A 17,193-nucleotide genomic window follows, 5' to 3' on the forward strand; every position below is an offset into this window, starting at 1 on the left:
AATCCTTTTGTGCTATCCAGTAGATTGCCAGTACAAAACTGAGGAGCTATCTGCAAACATTCTTTCCTTAGTCTTTTCTCTCACAGGCAGTTACATATTAGACTCCGCCTTTCCTATTTGGAAACATTTCAGATCCAGATGAGTTACTGCGGTGTCAGGCTTATATTTACGTATGAGCTTCAAAGCAAAGGGGCAAATCATAAGAAAAGAAGAGAAAATCAAAAGACAAGAATATAAATTCAGTCAATTGTAAATTGAATTTAAATACAAAATACTCCAAACATTACTCAAACTGAATGGTGAAGTAAAATCAGACGTACTGCATAGTCAGTCACAGACTAGGCCTGTATTGCCACCATGTGGTCAGTTGCTTACATTGCGAGACAAGGTAAGTGAAGGTAAGTGAGAGGATCCGTTCTAAGTGTGTGCAGTCCCCAAAAGAGGAAATTCAAAAGAGAAGATGCTAATAGAGAGCAGTTGTGTTAGTTATCACAAGATCATCAGACACAACAGAGACATAACACTTCATGGACAAAAGGGTTTATTACATCATTCCTCCAGTCATATGGCTAGAAATGAACTAGCTGATATTGCATTTCTATACAAATCTTTTTTTTTTTTTTTTACTTAAAAAAGGAGACTTTAAATCTTTCTTATCAATCATCTAAAACAGGCACTGTGGCTGTCTATGGCTGCAGGGCAAAGTAGTAGACGTCAGAGTCTGACACTCCAGCAGATGAGAGTAAGTGTAAATGTATTGTGATGTACAGGCATGTCTTTCCCTCAGTGCCAGACAGGTTTTTGTGTGGCAGTGTGTGGTTTTGTGTCACTGTGGGCCTCAGAGCACAGTAGTACAGTGCAGAGTCAGAGACTTGAACAGAGGAGATCTCCAGAAAGACTTGAGTTTTCTCCTTGTTTAGTTTCACCATCAGACGAGGATCTACTTCTGACCTTTGGTGTTGTCCAGTGCTGTGTAGCATGAGCAGGAGGAACTGAGGAGCTGATCTGGGATACTGGCGATACCACTGTAGCGTCGCACTACCAGATGTTGTAGAGTAGCTACAGGATAAGGTGACATTAGATCCGTCTTCAGTGAAACTTTGATTTTGGTTTGATGTGATTGTATCACCTAAATTAATACCTGGAAAAGACAGAACATGTGTGATGGTCTTTAAAGTAACTGAAATATAGAATAAGAATTAGACTGCTGATTTACTGCTGAAAACATCTGTGCACTTGTGTCCTATTGCAAACTATCTTCATCTTATAGTTAGAATTCATACCTGCTGTTGCACTGAACAAGATAAGTCCATACAGCAACATGGTGTGGGCTGCTTCAAGAAAGTCATTCCAACACTGAATGGTTGACACTGAAATACTCCTCTCAGACTGCACAAAGCTCCACCTTCACCTTATCACACACAAATCAGCAGGTGGAAGCAGCTTTCCTGCCAGAAGTAATGTGGTGAGATTTAACCGATCTGTACTGCACTTTCATACTGACTGTGATGAGTTTAATAATGGAACAAATTGAAGTACAATGTCCCAGTGTGCTATGTTTTTAATGAAAGAGCATCCAGATCTGCACTTCATAGACTTTGAGACAGGTACCCTCCATTTATTTGCACTATAAGGGCACCCATACAGAACCTCCAGCTAACTCCATTATAACCGATACTCATGGCAGGGAAGGGTTGAACAGATCCATCCATAGCAGACCTCAGCCCTGTGTGAAGTCATTTCATTTTTATTCATGAGTCCTGTGAGAGGAAAAGAAATACTATTTCCTTTTACAAGAACTCATTTCTTTTTACAAATGAATACAATTATGATATGTATACCAGTGTATGTGACTGTGCACATTTTTTTTAAAGCAATTCATGAGCTTCCCTATGAAGTCACAACAGATTTTAGGAACTGAACAAACCACAGTTTAATTATTATTTATTTAAACACGGGAAAGGATGTTAAATTCCTGGTGCTATTGGTTGGGGTCTTCCCACACCAGGGAAACCTCTGACTGTCACATGGAAGTACTCATACCCAACAACCTAAACCAAGTATTATAACAGCAGGGTGTATTACAACCATCTTATCAATACTTAACCAAATTTAACAACAACAACAACACCATCAAAGATTCCTTAGTGAGCATTTCACTGGGATGGTGACACTTTGTCCACGTGTCATTAGCCCCACAACTCCTCCAGAAGGCTCAACAGTGGTGTCTGCCATACCAGACCCACCCCCCTCCATACTCACGCTGGGTTAGACTGGGTGGGAGGGTTGGGGGGTAACCTCTTGGGAGTGTCAGGGTAGGAACTAGATACAAACCCAGATTAGGTTAAGGGAAGGGATTGGGAGAATACAAACAGTCACCTCTTTCTTCTGGCTCATCACTGCTCTCTTTGTGATGTCATAGTTGGTTGATGTTTTCATCATAATAAGCAGCAGCAGGCAAACATTCCAAAGTCTGTTTTGTGCTTTTGTAATTTTGCTTCCTCAGCTTTTTACTGAAAAAGATACAAACTGTGCAGATTTTAAGGCATTGAGGAATACCTTAAACAGAATAATTGAAGATCATCTCAAGTGACACTTTACTGTGAGTAAAACATTTTTAGTTGATAATATCAGTTTTGCTCATACATTTATATGTGTTAATTGTTTCCAATTTATTTGAGCCACAACAGCATTGTTTTTAGTAATAGAGATTGTTGTTCTGTGTGCCAATGGTTAGTGTACATTTAATACAGTTAGTTCAGTTGTCTTAACCTTACTTTCCTTGAGGCACATTTGTTACAGGAACTCACAAATAGAGAACAACAAAGGGATTCAGGCTGGAGTCTTTTGTTACATTTGTTTCTTTGATTTGATACTTTAGTGACTTTGAACATGAACATGTTTAGGATTGAATTTTAGCATTTGATAGCTAGAATCTTACATTACAGCCATTTCTATTCAGTCTTTATCAGTTTATGACAGAAACCACATCACCTAATGTGTGAGAGTATGATGTGACAGATATGAATAAAGGATACCCTGTGTGTTTTTGTATGACGGTGTGGTCTGCAACAGTCACTGTGAGCCTCAGAGCACAGTAGTACACAGCAGAGTCAGACACTTGCAGATCCTTGACTGTCAGAGGAACAGATTTAGCAGTGGCGTTGAGTTCTGCTTTAAATCTTGCTTTGAATCCATCACTATTGTCCCCATCTCCGAAAGAGTATCTCTGCAGCATATATCGAGGGATGTCATTTAATTGAAATTTGTACCAAAACAAATAGAACTGAGATGTTGATGTAGTCACATCATATGTACAGTGGAGTGTCACTACTTCACCCTCTACACCGACTACATCATTTGATGGCTGATCAACAGAGTCCTCCATCCCTCTGCCAACTGTAAAACAAAAAGAGGCAGACACATTTTACAAGATGAGAATTACACAGATGGGAAAGTATTGTAAGTTGCTTTGAGTATCAGCTAAATGTAAATGAGAACAATCAATCAATAATATGAATGTGATGACAAAATGTTCCTTACTGCAGTAATAACAGATCAGAATGTGTAATATATTTGTCCAGAGGGTCATGACTGCTCTGTATGATGCCTGAGCTGTGAGATTGGAGCGCTCTAATGTCTGTTTCTCAGCTCTGAAAGAAGGATGATAACATCGTCATCTTTTGAACATGTAGTGTCGCCCCAGCATGGTGTCCAGTGGTATTGCAGTCCAAAGGCAGCTCTGTATTTTGTCTTGTGCGATAAAATACATTTTGACAGTATATAAACTATTTTTCTATTATTTCTTATGACTCACTAGTAGACATTGGCTCTTGCAGAGGTTACTTTACAACGATGGGATTGAAGTAATTCATTCTTACAAGACTATTTCTGGAATCATAATGTATGGATATTTTTATAATAAAAATGTATGTATTAATTTAATTAGTTTAATCTCTGTTGGTTGTTACCACTCTGTGCAGAATTTTTAGGAGGGGAGTAAGGTATGATGTATGTCATCTCATGTCACGTCATGTCAGTTTTTGTAAGACAGTTTGCCAGTTTCCTTCACTGTGGGCCTCAGGGCACAGTAGTAGAGAGCAGAGTCTGAGAGTTTAGCAGAGGAGATGTCCAGAAACATCTGATTTCTCTCCTTATTCATTCTCCCAGAGAATCGTGGTTCCACATCTGATTTTTCTGTCTTATCAGGATTAATGATGAACAAGAGAAACTGGGGAGCTGATCTTGGATACTCGCGATACCACTGTAGATAGTCTCCAGAGCTGTAGTTACAGGTGAGGGTTAAATTATCTCCCTCCACTGTGTTGAGTTCAACACTGTTTGGAGTGATTTTATTCCCAGAGGTTTTACCTGCACAGAGAAAAAAACATGCTAAAACATGCTATATTGTTTTATTCTCTTATGACTGTTTCTTCATTATTTAATTTTGACTTTGTGTTTACCTGAAAGGTCCATGAGTAATATGCCCAGAAAGAAGATCATTCTGGAGGTCTGCAAATCCAAGGTCTACACAACTTGAATGTCAGTCCCTTCAAGACACCCATGGGTAGGCACCATGAAGGCATCACAATCTTCACTAACTCCTCCCTCTTGGCAAACAGAAAATACTTTGTGAGAAGCTGACTGGTACATTTCCACATAGTTTGCTTTGGAAAGGTTATGTCTGTATTTCATGTGTGTTATAAGTGTTTGTAGTAAATGTTCTCTTAACATATATGAGGGAAGGAGACTTTCCATCAGCTATCAGCTCTTGAATTAAGAGTTGTATTGGTTGAATAGATGAAATAAGTCATGTTTCAAGGGAGGTTTAAAAACAACCCTGCTCTTTGGATATAGGGTACTAAATGCTGACAGATGCATTTGAAATTGTCCACAACTCATAATAGCGTTATTGTGCAATGTTATACTGTATCGATGCATTTGATTGAACCTCAGTTATGTTGCTTGATTAGAGACAGTGCCTGGTCAAATAATAAATTGATGATTTTTCACCTCTCACAGCTGGGCATTATAAGTACTGGTTTGAGAGAAGGGGGCTGAGGGGCTGTATTTTGTTGTATTACAGTCCTGTCACTGTGGGCCTCAGAGCACAGTACAACACAGCAGAGTCAGACAGATTCTGGATGATCAGAGGAACTGAGCTGGAGGTGAAGTTTAGTCTGGAGTGAAATCCGAATATTATTCAAACTGAATGATGAAGTAAAATTAGACGTACGGTACTAAAATAGTCAGTCACAGACTAGGCCTGTATTGCCACCATGTGGTCTATTATTTACATTGCAGAGACAAACAATTCATTTGTTCTGAAATTTATTTTCAGTGCAGTAAGCAGGTAAGTGAGAGGATCCATTCTAAGTGTGTGAAGTCCCCAAAAGAGGAAATTCAAAAGAGTAGGTGCTAATACTAGAGAACAGTTGTGTTAGTCATCAGACACGTAACACTTAGAGGCATAACACCCTATGTCACCTGCAAAAGTAAGGGTGGAATTGTTATTCTATGGTTTTATTACATTCATTCATTCCATACCCTTGAGACAGTAATTCGGTTTTTTCCCCTAAAAATGATTTCCCACTAAACTTTAAAGAAGGCTCCCAAAACCTACCTGTGGTTGTTAAAAGAAGAAACAGTAGAAAGAGCATGCTCACAGTGTTGTATGAAAAGGCAGCGATCACAGGTAAAGGTCTAAATCCTATGTGTGACATCTGTAGCATAAAGCGTCCCTCTTGTACAGTATACATACTGTGATGTCTCATCTAGATGACTCTTCTTAAATGTCTCTGCAGTTTTATGCTTTCTGAGCACATTTTTCCCAGGCCCTCACACAAAAATAATCCCCAAAGAAAATAGGTAAATAGATTCTAGATAATAAGCAGTTAAGTTACACTTGAACAGAGGAGTCCCAATTGTTGCAGTGAATGCCAGTAGGTGTAGATGTATTGTGATGTATGATGGAGATCATTTCCAAACACTGTTAATGACTTAAGAATATATGAATCAAGTACATTGTATTAATATATTCCTTGTATGAATCATGTACTTATGTAGGCAGGAACATGGCTTTTCTGTGTTTCTGCGTGTGTGTAACTTAGAATATTAGGTGCCACTTAGTCTGCATATGTACAAGAGCATGTTTAGACCAGAGGGGATAAGAAGATTCGAACTGTGCTTCTTCCGACCTTGCAAAACTTCCATCCTTGCCTCGGACATCAGAAATCCACCACGTGGTTATCTCTGTTGAACGCTCAACTTCTGTCTGTATAAACCTTGTGCGATGTGTTTAATATTGCTTCACTTTCAGCCTTGTGCTGGGAGTGAGCCCGATTGCAATTGTTGTTTGTCTAATAAATGTACTTATATGCAGCTCCGGAGTCCTGAGGTAACTAGAGGGTGAATTTTCACCTATCAATGTACATGCATTTCTTTCCCTCAGTGCCAGTCATGTTTTTGTATGGCAGACTGTGGTTTTGTGTCACTGTGGGCGTCAGAGCACAGTAGTAGAGTGCAGAGTCAGAGACTTGAACAGAGGAGATCTCCAGAAAGACTTGAGTTTTCTCTTGGTTTAGTTTCACCATCAGACGAGGATCTACTCCTGACCTTTGGTGTTGTCCAGTGCTGTGTAGCACGAGCAGGAGAAACTGTGGAGCTGATCTGGGATACTGGCGATACCACTGTAGAGCATGTGCTGAAGAGTAGCTGCAGGATAAGGTGACATTAGATTCCTCCTCTGTTGAGAGTTCAGTTCTGTCTGGAGTGATTTTATTTCCCATACAGACACCTGAAAAGAGAAAAAAACAACATATAGTGAAATGTCATCTCAAGTGTTAAGTCATTTATTGATGATTTGTCAGAATGAAGTGCTCTTCAAGATCCACATTTCTGTCCATTGTGTAGGTACCTGCTAAGATACTGAGCCAAAACACTCTGTAGAGTAACATTGTAAATGTCATCACCAGAGTACCGCTACAATAGGTAGCTATGATGACAAAGATCCTCATCCAGTAGCATGAAAGAGGCATCATGTGTGGCATGAAACACTGACAGCAGTAGTGTGATCAGTCTGACACTGAGGAGACTTGCAGGAGACTCCCTTATGTCTGACACACCACTGACACCATGACTCCTCCTTGTGGCCAAAATGGGAATTACAGCATAGCATGTCAACATATTTTTGTTTTATTTATTAGCTATTTTGCTCTTGTGTCTTGTCTTGGCAGTTTTACAGCCTTATAATTTGTCTGTATCCTTCCGAAAAAAACTTGTGAGCTTAGAAATATTTTCAAGTGAGTTCAAAATCATAATTGAATTGTTAACATATACAATGTTGAAACATTTAGCACCTGGACTAGAGAAAGATTTTTCCTCTTCTTACCTGTAGTTTACCTTCAATGCTTTGAGATGTTTGCCTGGGCTATATTCTACATGAAGAGCAAAAGGGATTTTTTTTCAGTGATGGCGGATAGGTTTTTGCTCAGCCGTCCATAATGAATACAATTAAAGATGTAATTCATGAGAGTTAGGAAAAACTTGATGACAATGAGTGTTCAGCTTTTGCAGTGGCGTTGAGTTCCGCTTTAAATCTTTCTTTTAATCCATCACTTTTGTCCCCATCTCCGAAAGAGTATATCTGCAGCATATACCGAGGGACGTCGTTTGCTTGAAGCTTGGAGTGTCACTACTTCACCCTCTACACCGACTACATCATTTGATGGCTGATCAACAGAGTCCTCCATCCCTCTGCCAACTGTAAAACAAAAAGAGGCAGACACATTTTACAAGATGAGAATTACACAGATGGGAAAGTATTGTGAGTTGATTTGAGTATCAGCTAAATGTAAATGAGAACAATCAATCAATAATATGAATGTGATGAGAAAATGTTCCTTACTGCAGTAATAACAGATCAGAATGTGTAAGAGATTTGTCCAGAGGGTCATGACTGCTTCGTGTGATGCCTGAGCTGTGAGATCGGACCTCTTTAATGTCTGTTTCTCAGCTCTAAAAGAAGAATGTTCGTCATCTATTGAACATGTAGTGTTCAAATGTTGCCCCACCATGGTTCCCAGTGGTATTGCAGTCTAAGGGCAGCTGTGTATTCTGTCTTGTGCGTTAAAAAAAAAAATGATTGAAATGCCTAAATGCAAGATACATTTGGACAGTAATATTATTTCTTATGACTCACTAGTAGACCTTGGCTCTTGCAGAGGTTCAGTTACTTTACAAACACAGGAATGAAGGAATTGATGCTTAAAATAGTGACTATTTATGGAATCATAATATATGGATTTATTTATTATAAAAATGTATGTATTTATTGAATTACTTAAATTCTGTGCAGAATTTAAGGAAGAAGAGTAAGGTGTGATGTATGTCATCTCATGTCACGTCATGTCAGTTTTTGTATGACAGTTTGCCAGTTTCCTTCACTGTGGGCCTCAGGGCACAGTAGTAGAGAGCAGAGTCTGAGAGTTTAGCAGAGGAGATGTCCAGAAATATCTGATTTCTCTCCTTATTCATTCTCCCAGAGAATCGTGGTTCCACATCTGATTTTTCTGTCTTATCAGGATTAATGATGAACAAGAGAAACTGGGGAGCTGATCTGGGATACTGGCGATACCACTGTGGTGTTTCACTACTGGATGCAGAGTAGCTACAGGATAAGGTGACATTAGATCCGTCTTCAGTGTAACTTTGATTTTGGTTTGATGTGATTGTATCACCTAAATTAACACCTGGAAATAACAGAAAATAGGTGAAGGTCTTTAAAATAACTGAAATATAGAATAAGAATTAGACTGCTGATTTACTGTTGAAAACATCTGTTCACTTGTGTCCTATAGCAAACTATCTTCATCTTATAGTTAGAATTCATACCTGCTGTTGCACTGAACAAGATAAGTCCATACAGCAACATGGTGTGGGCTGCTTCAAGAAAGTAAATCCAACACTGAATGGTTGACACTGAAATGCTCCTCTCAGACTGCACAAAGCTCCACCTTCACCTTATCACACATAAATCAGCAGGTGTGAGCAGCTTTCCTGCCAGAAGTCATGTGGTGAGATTTAACCGATCTGTACTGCACTTTCATACTGACTGAGATGACTTTAATAATGGAACAAATTTAAGTACAATGTCCCAGTGTGCTATGTTTTTAATGAAAGAGCATCCAGATCTGCACTTCATAGACTTTGAGGGAGGTACCAGGTTCTCAGAACCTCCAGCTAACTCTGTTATAACGCCAACTCATGGCAGGAATGTGTTAAACAGATCCCTACATAGCAGTGGGCACCTTTCTTCATCAGTTTTTCATTAACATAGGCCCACCACACCTCCAGAAGGGATTGGGAGAAAACAGTCACCATTTTCTTCTGGCTCATCACTGATCTCTTTGTGATGTCACACTAGGTTGATGATTTCATCCTAAACGGCAGCGCAGTCAAACATTCCAAAGTCTGTTTTGTGCTTTTGTACTTTTGCTTCCTAAGCTTTTTACTGAAAAAGATACAAACTGTTTAAATGTTAAGGCATTCAGGAAAACCTTAAACAGATTAACTGGAGAGTTTGTTTTAAGTTAGTTAATGTATTGTACTAAATAAGCAGCTAGAATGGGCAGTGTCTTTCAATGTGTTCCTGCAGTATTTCATGGTTGAACTGTAATGAATGCCATTGACAATGCAGCCAAATCTGGACTCTCTGCTTGTCTACCTTCTTCATCATCTTTCTTTACATTCAATGACAGTCACATTGACTTTAATAATCGAACACATTTAAGTACAATGTCCCAGTGTGCTATGTTTTTCATGTAAGAGCATCCAGATCTGCATTTCATAGACTTTGAGGCAGGTACCCTCCATTTCTTTGCGCTATAAGGGCACCCATACAGAACCTCCAGCTTACTCTTTTATAACGGCAACTCATGGCAGGAATGGGTTAAACAGATCCCTCCATAGCAGTGGGCATCTTTCTTCATCAGTGTTTCATTAACTTAGGCCCACAACACCTCCAGAAGGGATTGGGAGAAAACAGTCACCATTTTCTTTTGGCATCACTGCTCTCTTTGTGATGTCACAATAGGTTGATGATTTCATCATTAACGGCAGTGCAGTCAAACATTCCAAAGTCTGTTTTGTGCTTTTGCTTACTAAGCTTTTACTGAAAAAAGTTTCAAGCTGTGTAAATGTTAAGGCATTCAGGAATACCTTAAACAGATTAACTGAAGATCATTTCAAGTCATACTTTACTGTGAGTAAAAATGTCTTTGTACTTTAATTTTCAATTGCATTCATTTTAGTTTATGATATTACTTTTCTTCTTAAATGAATATTTAATGAATATGTAATATGTTGGCACTCTGAGATTCTTCTGAATGAAGAGTGCGTTACAAATAAAATACATTATTATTATTATTATTATTATGTTGTGCCAATGGTTAGTGTACAATATAATACAGTTAGTACAGTTATTTTAATAAGTACAATTTTCTTATCATTATCATCTGGTGACAGTACAGCATTCAGTACAGTAGTCTTACTGAATTGCCCTCTCTGATTAGATATGGGTGATGTTCACATCAGACAGAAGGGAATATAAGTCTTATAGCTGAGTAAATTAATCTGTCTGAGCTTATTTTATGGAATGTAGACAATGTTCTACATTTATAAGACTGCATTAATGTTGTATGTCAGATATCAATCATTGAAGAGATTTCATGATTGACTGTCTAATGTTTGATGTCACATTAGGTAATATAGGGAGAAATGTTGCCATCTAGCGGCCATCTCCCTTATTAGGACCCTCCTCATGACAAGTATTTGTCTTTACAATACAAACCTCATAATGTTATGTGTATTGCTCAGAATATATTTTCAACTTAAACGTATTCAGTGGAAATGAAGACTGGAGTCACATTTGAATGGCTTGTAATGTTTCAGGGGGCTTTCAACTATGACACGAGTTTTTGTAAAGTCAAAGTATTGTACTAAATAAGCAGCTAGAATGAGCAATGTCTTTAAGTATTTCATGGTTGAACTGTGTTGAATGCCATTCGCAATGCAGCTAAATCTGGACTCTCTGTGTGTCTACATCTCTCTTCATCAGGTTTTTGTATGGCAGTCTTTGGTGTTGTGTCACTGTGGGCGTCAGAGCACAGTAGTACAGTGCAGAGTCAGAGACTTGAACAGAGGAGATCTGCAGAAAGACTTGAGTTTTCTCTTTGTTTAATTTCCCCATCAGGCCAGGATGTTTGCCTGAGCTTGGGTCTTCCCCAGTGTCATGTAGCACAAGCAGGAGGAACTGGGGAGCTGATCTGGGATACTGAATGTACCACTGTAGAGTTTGAGCTGAAGAGTAATTACAGGACAAGGTAACATTCAGTCCTTCCTCTGTAAAGACTTCGATTCTGTCTGGAGTGATCTTGTTCCCCAAACCAACACCTTTAAACCAGAGAAATGGAAACGATTTGAAGAAGAGAATGGTGTTACTTTTCCTGGCATAATTAGTATCTATGTTCATCAACAACACAAATTGAATGTACCTGATGAATGATATCTCTTACCTGCCAGGGCCCAACATGAGATGAGTTGAAACAGCAACATTGTGGAGGTGGCTACTAGAGTAGAGTATAGAGCTCACTGTGAGTCACTCCTACTTTAATCTTCTTCACAGAGGAAACATTCCACCTCCTGATGAGCTCCTCCTCTCGTCTGAGGTCTGATATTTTCATTCCATATAATATTTACATACCGAATGTCAGCTAAATTGTAAACCCCACAAAAAAACCACCCAGTTCAGTTAAACTAAATGGAGCATTTTGTTTTTGCATTCATGAGAAAAGTCTTAACAGAATTAAACTGTTTCTTTATTACAATGAAATGACAACGCAAGCTGTCCATTACAGACAACTGTCAACAAAAAGAGGCCCCCCACTGTGGTGTTTCTGTTAAGACGAGACCCATATCCCATCAGGTAGTCTGCAGGGTAAGACTGACTTATTTAACACCACTATACAGTCATGAGAACAGGGTTCTTTGACAATAAAGGTTTCACCTAAAAATCTCTGAAACTACGTATATGTGAAGCATGCATGTGTGTTTTAAGTACAAAGATGTTTATACTGCCCTTCAAAACCATCAGAGTTTGTTTTATTTTCTTAGTTTTGAAATCTTCATGCATTCAAATAACAGGTGTAACCACGATACCTAAGTTTGCCTTGAAACCTCAGATTGTGGTTAACTGATATGATACCAATGAGGAAATGACTTTGATCTCTCTCATTAAAAAATTGTCTGTTTGCCTCTGAGTTTTTGTACAGCATTTCAGAGACTTTGTATCACTGTGCTACCAACAGAGCACAGTAGTAGAGAGCTGTGTCTGCCAGAGTCAGGACTTTAATATGGAGCTCAGTGGATGTCTGTGATGTCGTGGAATCAAATCTTGGATCAGAGCTGTGTTCATAACTACCACTATAACTTCTTGCACCTTTCCTTAACAAATACTGAGGTGCCTGTCCAGGATACTGCCTGTACCAGTAAAGTAGAACATCGTTGCTGCTCGTCACATAAGAGCATTTGAGTGTTACAGATTCCTCTTCACTCTGAGTGATGCCCTCCTGCTCAGGAGAGACTCGGTCAGCAGTTACACCTTCAAAACAGAAAAACAAGTCTTCAGTAAAGAAACTGGTATATAGCTAGAAAGCAGCAAGTTTAGGTATTGACCGTTTATTTTGTGAAATGTCCTAAGCTACTACTCTCTATCTCTCTCCCTCTGTGTGTGTGTGTGTATAGTCATATGATGTGCAATGAACATTTGAAATAGATTACCTGTTGTCATAATGAGGATCAGTAATAGTGGTGTCTCCATGGGGAATCTATAGTATTCAGTGTTGTTGCTCACAGTCCTCTAAGCTGCTACTGTGTGTAGCTGTGTAGACCTCACTGAAGGAGTTACTGCTTTGAGGAGTCCTCTATGTCACACTGCAGATGACCCTCCCTGCAGCATTTTCAGCCTGTAGAAATAAAGCCCTTAGTTATTCACCAGGAAACATAGTAGGCTAATTCTGAAGCATGGAATATCAACATGATATCTACCGCAGTGTTAATTTTGGCAGCTATTTTAGATTTAGTCTTAGTCTTAGTCTTTAGACGAAAATGCATATTAGTTTTAGTCACTTTTAGTCATTTTTATCCTGCTTAGTTTTAGTCTAGTTTTCGTCGACGAAAACTCAGAACATTTTAGTCTAGTTTTAGTCGACGAAGTCTCATTACATTTTAGTCTAGTTTTAGTCACATTAAACTAAAAATTAAGTCCATCTTATAGTCACATTAAACTCCTTTCCATCCCTTCTCAGGCCCGGGGACCCCTTGTGTTGTGTCTACAACTGCATAATAATCAAGCTTGCAGTACGTAAACTGTGGATGCAATTAGTCTCTAAGATACAGATCTCCTATGCCTACAGCTGAATTCCAATGAATTCAATGTAAATTATAATTTTAAGGCAATACTTAATTAACAGTATTATCATTAAAATATAAGAGAATATCAAGTCTAGATTTTGAAGATTCAAATGATCTGATAACACAATACAACTACTATGCCTACCTGGCCTTAGTTAAATCAACCACATATCCTCCATATGAATTGCTGTGCAATCTGATAACCAACATACAGTATTTAGCTAGACGGATAGTTTGAGAGTTGAAAGTAGTGCTAATAACAATTGCATAAATAGACAAGGATATGTAAACCAATCACATATTCATTTTTTTTTTTCTTGATTAATGTCATGCGTGGCCTGTCCTATAGTCCATTCTGCAATGTGTTTACTAGCTAGTTATCGATAGCTAGTATAACTTAGCTATGCTACCTCATAGTTAGCCAACGTTAGCTAGCTAAAAGTTTTGGAACTCATTTGCCAAGCCAAACGGGAGGTTTCAATCGAAAATGACTCGCTAGTTATCCAAGCTGACACAACCTATACACTCGACTGCCCCTTTGAAGTTAACTTAATGTTGGCTAATATATTCGAATAACTAGTTAACATTAGCTAATTATCATTGACAGTTACTAGCTAATTTACCTTGGCATAAATGACAGGGTTGTCTTGTGCGCTTTCAGGTGCCTCTTGTTGTGTTCTTCCCATCTATTTTGAAGCCACACGGTTTCTCTCCGGTTATTGCGGTGCATTGTGTTTTATTTTCTGTCAAGTTATAATTTAAGACTGTCCAGATATCTATTCTTATTTGTCTTCCAGTACCGAGTGCTTGAACTTCAGCCATCATAACGTTAAGCCATAGGGCGTCACTTGCATGTCTGGCCATCTCACGGAGTGGAGGAGGGATAGATACAGGACCGGGCAACATTCAACCAATTATGTGCATACAAGTTTAGAAAAAAAAAACAATTGTGACTTAGTCAACCACCAACATTTTCGTCTCGTCTCGTCTCGTCAACGAAAGTTAAAATAGATTTAGTCATAGTTTTTATTTATAAAGATCCGTTTTCGTCACGTCTTAGTCACGGGAAAAAGGTCGTTAACGAATATTTTTCGTCATAGTTTTCGTCAACGAAATTAACACTGATCTACCGTAATTTGAATTGTGAACAATGTGGAATCAGCAGGTTGGCAATTCTAAAGGCAATGATGTTATTTGACTGATGACTGTGCAGTGGTGACTGTGGGCACTATAGTACACAAGAGTCAGTCATTTTGGATGGCCAGTGTTGTTTTTTCTGACATTTGTGGGGTTGAATCTCTTTTTGAATTCCTTGTAATTGCCTAATATGAGTGCGTTCCTCAACATGAATTTTGGCTTTTTGTTTTTTCTCATTGAATCTACAAAAATATATATAGTGATGTGAGAACAGTACAGTATTTATGATTCAGTATCACCCATCCTCCTCCAGAAGAAGTTTGATCTTTTGGTTGCAATATCATCAAAAAGTGAGCACAGAATGTTGAACTGATAAACTCTCTTTTACCTGCAACCCACAGCAATAGGCACTGCCACAAAATAAGAATTGTATTGTAACTGTTTTACACTGTTGATTCCATTCTCACTGTCTACACTCACTGAGGCAGTATGTTCAGGGATTACCTAGTATTTCTTTCAGACTCTGCAATTACTGCTCTCTTGTGGTTAACTTCATATATTACATAAAGTGATGACATGTAAAGCAGTGTATTTGGTTGTTTTGTGTAGTTTCATTCATATCAGATAATGTCTCCACGAACTGTCACATTAAAGTCTTACCGGTTAGCAACTGCTTAGAGGGAAACTGTTTCATGTGATCTTTAAAGTTTTTCCATCTAAGCATCTAGGTGTTTGAATACACACAGCAGGTTTTTGTGTGATGACTTTACACACAGCTGTCACTGTGGGCTTCAGAGCACAGTAGTAGACAGCAGAGTCAGACACTTGCAGATTCTTGATTGTCAGAGGAACAGTTTTTGTAGTCTTGTTGAGTTCAGCAAGAAATCTTCCTTCAAATACCTTTTCACCATCACCACCTTCAGTAGAGAATCTACTCAGAATATATTGAGGATAATCATTAGGTTTCTGTTTATACCAGAACAGGTATGCAGTATAACTATCACTGGTTGTATCATATCTACAGTGGAGTGTCACCATCCCTCCTTCAGGTCCAGTCTCAGACTTTGATGACTGCTCAACAGTGTCTTCTTTTCCTCTGCACACTGTAACAACATTCACATTCAGAAGGTTTCATGATCAGCCAAGACTGGAGGAATTAGCTCCATCATTCTCCACTCAGTATTCACTATCAACACCATTACAACACTTAACACAACTACACCTCCTGTACTGTACTACAGAACCGCAGCTACTGTGTTCTAAGATAACACATAACCCCCAGATCGTGAACAAGAAGTTGAAGACGAATGTTATCATTAATACAAGTACGTAAACAGAATAATGTTGTGAGCTATAGGTTCAGGGGCGGCGCCAGGGGGGGGCTAGGGGGTGGTATAGCTCCCCCTGGATTAGCCATAGCACCCCCATAGCACCCCCAAGAAAATAATGGTTTATTTATTATTGTTATTTAATTTAATTCTGCGTTATTAGTTTAATTCATTGTGTGATAATAATATTTCAATCACAAAAGAAAATAATAACAGATTGAAATTTACAGATTGTTTACGTAGCACGACAGAGACACGTCGCATGTGTGAACGTTGACGTTTCCTGACGATTGGAAGAGAAAGAGAGCTAGTGCACTGTCAAAGTCAAAGTAAAGCGGTATTTGATACCCAAAATTCCACGAGTAGAAGAATCATGTGACGTTGAAGAAGAAGAAGAAATGCAAGGGGTATCTGAATCTGATTTAGAAGAAGAGGAACGTCGTGGTCAAAGAGATCAACCCTACTGAGGATGCTAGCCATGCTACACCTGGTCTGCTGGCTTGCCCGGATTTTGCTTTTCCAGCATAGTTTGGTTTGCATTTTTGCCTTTTCTTTAAGAGTTGTATTGTACAATGATACAATGATCTAGCTCTGATTATTGTGGTTTTGAGTGCCTACTGTTCTGTTTCATTCACTTTTAAAAGGGGCCTGCATCTTTACATCGTTTAAGATTTAAGGTGGAATGGTCTTGTTAGATGTGTAACATTAATGAATGCGGTCTCTTTTGGGGATTTTTCTGGATCCGCCTTAAAAAATCAGAAATTCTAGCCTAGTCTGTGCTAGCCAGGTATACATTAGCTTCTATGTTTTTATTGATTGTGACCTGAAATAATATATACGTTTTGAAAGCATTTCTGACTCTTTGACTGTTTTAGTACATTCTATCTGCTATTCTAATTTGCCCTCTTTAGTTTAGAATGTATTGAACTATTTATGTTTAGTTTAATTTGTCAGACATGGTAGTGGTGACCTGGTGGTCATCTGGCGCCAACTTTAACTTCCACTGAAGTAAGTGAAGTATTTGGGATTGCGGAATCTATAACATGCTGCATGCATTTTGTCAGTGACCGTCGCAGAGGAACACAGCTATGTGCGCGTCCGTCGGAAGCAGCCTAATGACAATAACATCGATTTGTATGGCGCTTTTCATGGACCACAAAGACGCTTCAGAGAGCAAACATGTAAACAGATATGATGATATGGTGGGGAGGTGTTGTAGTAGAGAACCATGTGACACGTATGCTATCACCCTAATTTC

Source organism: Clupea harengus, chromosome 25 (genome assembly GCF_900700415.2).
Source record: "Clupea harengus chromosome 25, Ch_v2.0.2, whole genome shotgun sequence".
Lineage (NCBI taxonomy): Eukaryota > Metazoa > Chordata > Actinopteri > Clupeiformes > Clupeidae > Clupea > Clupea harengus.